General features: G+C 42.6%; 1 non-coding gene across 1 annotated transcript; it reads left to right on the forward strand.

Annotated features, from left to right (window-relative positions):
• Window positions 1-2889: 2889 nt before the first annotated feature.
• LOC132652085 (U6 spliceosomal RNA) lies at window positions 2890-2993 on the forward strand. The gene has a single exon (XR_009589576.1). It is a non-coding gene; the product is annotated as a U6 spliceosomal RNA (small nuclear RNA).
• The last annotated feature ends 2557 nt before the right edge of the window (window positions 2994-5550 follow it).

A 5550-nucleotide genomic window follows, 5' to 3' on the forward strand; every position in this document is an offset into this window, starting at 1 on the left:
GTTCTGAAGGAGATCTCTTCAGCTTTTTGAGTATGGTCAACTGAATGGTGGTGCTTCTCGGGAATTGTCACAGTTCACCTCAGGCATATGGCCCTGTGTGGTTACTACGGTGTTCAGGAAGGCTCTCCTCTCATCAGGAGAAGTCCTGGAGAAGGCTGCCCTGCTGCTGGGTTTCTTGCTCTGAATTTAGTGAGCTGCAGCTGCTGCTGTTAAGCTGTACTTGCTGGGCGCAGCCCTCGTGAAGAACCACGAAGTCCTGTGCTTTCCTCAGTTTAGCTAGAGATAACTGGTCGCACCTTGGAGCAGTATCTGATGGCTGCTCCAATGGCTCTCAGGCTTTTGTAGGTCTGAGGTTGGAGTGTTGTGCCCCAGTACCCTAGCCAGAATCAGTGGCAGGTGAGCACAGCACTCATGTGTACAGTAGAAAGCCAGAGCTTAGAGCCTGTGGGAACCCAGAAACTTTTCTGGAGCTGGGTGTTCTGAGGGTTGGAAACGATGTTTTCCCTGAGTCTGTGGTGTTTGAGGGTCTGCAGGTCTGTCTGGGATGGTGAGTAGAGCAAGCAGGCATAGGTGCATGGCTCTGCCATGCTGGTAACTGGGTGACTGGGTGCCTGGGTGCCTGGACCCTTGCTGGAACTTGGGGAATTTTCCAAGAAAGTTGTTTTGGGGGGAAGGGGTGTCGGCTGAGTGCTCTGAGGTCAGACCTGCTCTTTCCACCCGACAGAAAAACTCAGTCTCTGGTGCCCTAGAACTCTCAGATCTGTCTGGGATGGTGAGTCGGGCATGCAGGCAGGACTCTGTGCTGGTTCTGAGCACCCCACTTTGGGCTGGTGCCTGGGTGCCTGCTGGATCCAGGTCTTTTTCCAGGGATTGTCTGGGTGACTTAAGGTAGGTCCTGATTGCTTCTTGCACCATGGGGTTTTCTCTAGACTGGAAATCTCAGTCTCTGATGTTGTGGGTCCCACAGTTCAGTCTGGGACAGTGATCAGAGCAAGCAGCTGGCATGTAGCTCTGGGCTGACAACTGAGCACCTGGTGGGACCAGGAACTGTTCCGCAGTTTAGCTGAGTGACCTGAAGCAGATTGAATCCCACACTATGGGGTTTTCTCTCACCTAGGAAACACAATCCCTGGTGTTTTAGGGCCAGAGGTTTGTCTGCTGGTCACTGTGCAGATCCTGCTGGGCTGCTGGTCAGAAAGAGTGTCCTCCCAGTGCCGCCATCTTGGATCCGAACTTTAAACTATAACCCTTGAACAAGTTAAAAGCAAAATCAGGAGAATTGTGAAGTTCTGTTCTCTTGCAGAAGTGGGGAACACTCCCCCATTGGTGACTCACCAGTTCTGCAAACATCTGAGCAGAACATTTGTGGAGATGAGTTGAATGAGAAAGCCTCAGAGTAATATTCCTGTGTGCTGACTTTGCTCTGCTGTCCTGTCCTTGCCCCAACTCTTATGACCCTTGTGGTCTTGTCAGACCACAGAGAGAAGTGAACCCCTGCCCCATCACTCACAAACCTCGCAAGTGTTATTTCAAACCTCTTGACACCTCACTCAGCCTTGTTGCAAGATGGAACCATCTATTATTGCTTAGATTTGTGAAGCTTAAATGAAGTAATCAGAGAGCACACAGCGGCAACATTCAGTGTGTGACTGTTTCCTTCCTTTCCTATCCTTACTACAGAGGAGGCAAAGGATAGATAGACCACTTGTGGCTCCTCCAGTTCAACCAGTGTTTATCGATCACCCGTGTACCTAGCTTTGTATTGTATTGAATAATAAAATTAATTCTCTTTCTGTAGGCTCACATACTCACATAAAACTATAGTAAATTTTGTGTTTTGTGTTCACTGGTATCCTTTAGGCTCATAAACTTTCTGAGAACCTTAAGAGGTCTGGTGGCCTAAGATCTTGCCAATGCCTCTGACTATATATAGACTTCTCAGGTGTTTTCTTTTCATCCAACTCTGCAGAATTTTCCTTCTCCTAGTCTCTGAAGAGTTTCCTTATCCCAGGCCTGTCTTCAACACACAATTCAGCAGCAAGCAGGCTTCTACCATCTCTTCCCCAGGGGCTGCCTCGTCAGTCCATCCACAACCAGAAAGTCTGCTTTCACCTTAAAAACTTTCTGCATTTACTATAACTTCAGTAAATCCAAAGCTACACACATGTTGCTTGCTGGTGATACAAATTTGAGATCATTCAAAGAAAGTTTAAATTACCTGAGTCTCTTAGATAAAAAGCCTCAAACTGAGGCTCAATTACCTACCAGTTTATATTGATTAATTTAAAAAAACTGGAACTTCCCAATAGGCTCACAGACTCTGTCACAAGAGCTTAAAGACTCCCCCCCCAAAAAAAAGAAAGAAAGAAAAATCTTTGCTCGTTAATCTTCTACAGCACACCATAACCAGAGAGGGAGGAGAGTGCCACCACCTGTTTCTTTCATTGACTTATAAAAATATGAATTCTGATTAGGCTGCCCTGTGCCCTCCATGAATGCTATTTCCCAGGCCCCAGAGACAGCAGCCATCGGGGACTACCAGCTCTATCGGCAATCCCAAAGGCCTATGTCCATCAAAGACATAAGGCCCGCAAACACCAGAGACAACCAGATGGCTAAAAGCCAGCATAAAAAACACACTCAACAAAACCAATATTGCAACATCAGAACCCAGCTATCCTACTACAGCAAGCCATGGATATCCTAACATGCCTGAAGAGCAAGAAAATAAGGCTAAAATCTAATCTTATGAAGTTGATAGAGGCCTTTAAAGAGCAAATGAATAAATTCCTCAAAGAAATACAGGAAAATACAATCAAACAGGAAAAAGAAATGATTAAAATTGTTATAATCTGAAAGTGGAAATAGAAGCAATAAATAAAATACAAATTTCTCACTTTGGCAGCACATATAATAAAACTGGAACAATACAGAGATTAGCATGGCCCCTGTACAAGGATGACATAAAAATTCGTGAAACATTCCATATTTTTATATTAGCCATATAATATAAGAGAAACATACTAAAATATCTAGTCCTAAAGAAGCTAAACAACAAGGAGAACCCTAGGGAAGATGCTTAACTCTCATTCAGAAGGGCAAACAGGATAGCAGGTAACAGGACAGGAGCCCACCACAGAGGGTGTCTGAAAGACACTACCCACCAGGGTATTGAAACAGATGCTGAGATTCATAGCCAAACTCTGGGCAGAGTGCAGGAAATGTTATGGAAGAAGAGGGAAGTAGAAAGACCTGGAGGGGACAGGTGCTCCACAGGAGACCAACAGAGCCAAAATAAATAAATAAATAAATAAATAAATAATAAACAAAACAAAACTGGGTCCAGGGAGCCCTACAGAGAGAGACTGATGAATCAACCAAAGATCATGTATGGAGAGGACCTAAATCCCCAGCCCATGTGCAATTCTGTCTCCATTCCCTAGTAAAGGGAGCAGGGGGTGTCACTGGCATGAACTCGGTTGCCTGCTCTTTGATCACCTCCCTCTGGCGGGGTGGCCTTACTAGGCCACAGAGAAAGAGGATCCAGACAGTCCTGATGAGACTTTATAGGCTAAGGGCAGATAGTAGGGGAGGCGGGCCTCCCTTATCAAGGGGCTAGGGAAGGGGTATGGGGTGGGGAAGTGGGAGGGGGAGTGGGACTAGGAGGAGATGAGGAAGGGAGCTACAGGCTGGATACAAAGTGAATGAATTGTAAATAACAACAACAATAAAAGAAAACACAAACTGAGGCAATCCTGGAGATGGAAAACTTAGGAATGAGAACAAGAACATAATATAAGAGATGGAAGAGAGAATCTCAGGCATAGAAAATGTAATAGAAGACAATGATACATAGGTCAACGAAAATGCTAAATCTAAAATGTTTCTAACACAAAACATCTAAAAGAATTGGAACACTATGAAAAGATTAAACCTAAGAATAATAGGAATAGAAGATTCCCAGCTAAAAGATACAGAAAATATCTTCAACAAAATCATAGAATAAAATGTCCTTGACCTAAAGAAAGCTTATAGAACACCAAATAGATTGGACAAAAAAAAAAAAAAAAAAAAAAAAATCCTACTATTACGTAATAACAAAACACTAAATGTATGGAACAACAACAACAACAAAAGAATATTAAAAGTCACAAGGGATGAGGGCCAAGTAACACATAAAGGAAGACCTATTAGAATTACACCAGACTTTTCAACAAAGATTTAAAAGCCAGAAGGGTCTGGGCAGATATCATGCAGACCTTGAGAGACAACAGATGCCCAGCCCAGATTACTATATCCAGAAATATTTTCAATCACCAGAGATGGAGAAAACAAGATATTCCATGACAAAACTAAATTTAAACAATTTCTTTCCATTAACCCAGGCTACAGAGGATACTAGAAGGAAAACTCCAACACAAGGAGAATAACTACACCCAAGAAACATGGGAAATAAATAATTTTACACAAGCAAAACCAAAAGAAGAGAATCACACACACATACACACACCAACAACCATTGGTCATTAATATCTCTCAATATCAATGGACTCAACTCCCCAATAAATAGGCTAACAAAATGGATGCATAAATAGGATCCATCATTCTGTTGCATACAAGAAACACATCTCAGCAATAAACATAGCCCTTAGAGTAAAGAGCTGGGAAAAGATTTTCCAAGCAAATGAACCCAAGAAACAAGCAGAAGTAGCCATTCTAATATCTAATAAAATAGACTTTCAACCAAAAGTCATCAAAAGAGATGGAGAAAAACACTTCATACTCATCAAAGGAAAATCCACCATGATGACATTTCAATTCTCAATATGCACGCCCCTAAATGCAAGGACACCCATATTCATAAAAGAAACACTACTAAAGCTTAAATCACACATTGAACCCCAAACATTAATAGTGGGAGACTTCAGTACTCCACTCTCACCAATGGACAGTTCAATGAGACAGAAAGTAAACAGAAACAATAAAACTAACCGATGTTATAAATCAAATGGATAACAGATATCTCCAGAACTTTTCACCCAAACACAAAAGAATATACCTTCTTCTCAGCACCACACAGAATCTTCTCCAAAATTGAGCATATACTCTATCATAATTTAAGCCTCAACAGATATAAGAAGATTGAAATAATCCCTTGTATTCTATCAGACCGCCCTGGTCTAAGGCTGGACCTCAACAACAGAAACAACAGAAAGCCTACACATGTATGGAAACTGAGTAACTCTCTCCTCAATGACCACTGGGTTAGGAAAGAAATGAAGAAAGAAATTAAAGACTTTCTAGACTCCAATGAAAATGAAGACACAACATATCCAAACTTATGAAACAAAAAGAAGGCAGTGCTAAAAGGGGAGTTCATAGCACTAAGAGCCTTCCTAAAGGAATTGGAGAGGTCTGGGTATGGTGCTACACAACTATAATCCCAGCACTACAGGAAGCAGAGGCAGGCGGATCTCTGTGAGTTTGAGGCCAGCTCGGTCTACAAAGTAAATTCAGGATAGCCATGGCTACACAGAGAAAGCCTGTCTC

Source organism: Meriones unguiculatus, chromosome 1 (genome assembly GCF_030254825.1).
Source record: "Meriones unguiculatus strain TT.TT164.6M chromosome 1, Bangor_MerUng_6.1, whole genome shotgun sequence".
Taxonomy (NCBI): Eukaryota; Metazoa; Chordata; class Mammalia; order Rodentia; family Muridae; genus Meriones; species Meriones unguiculatus.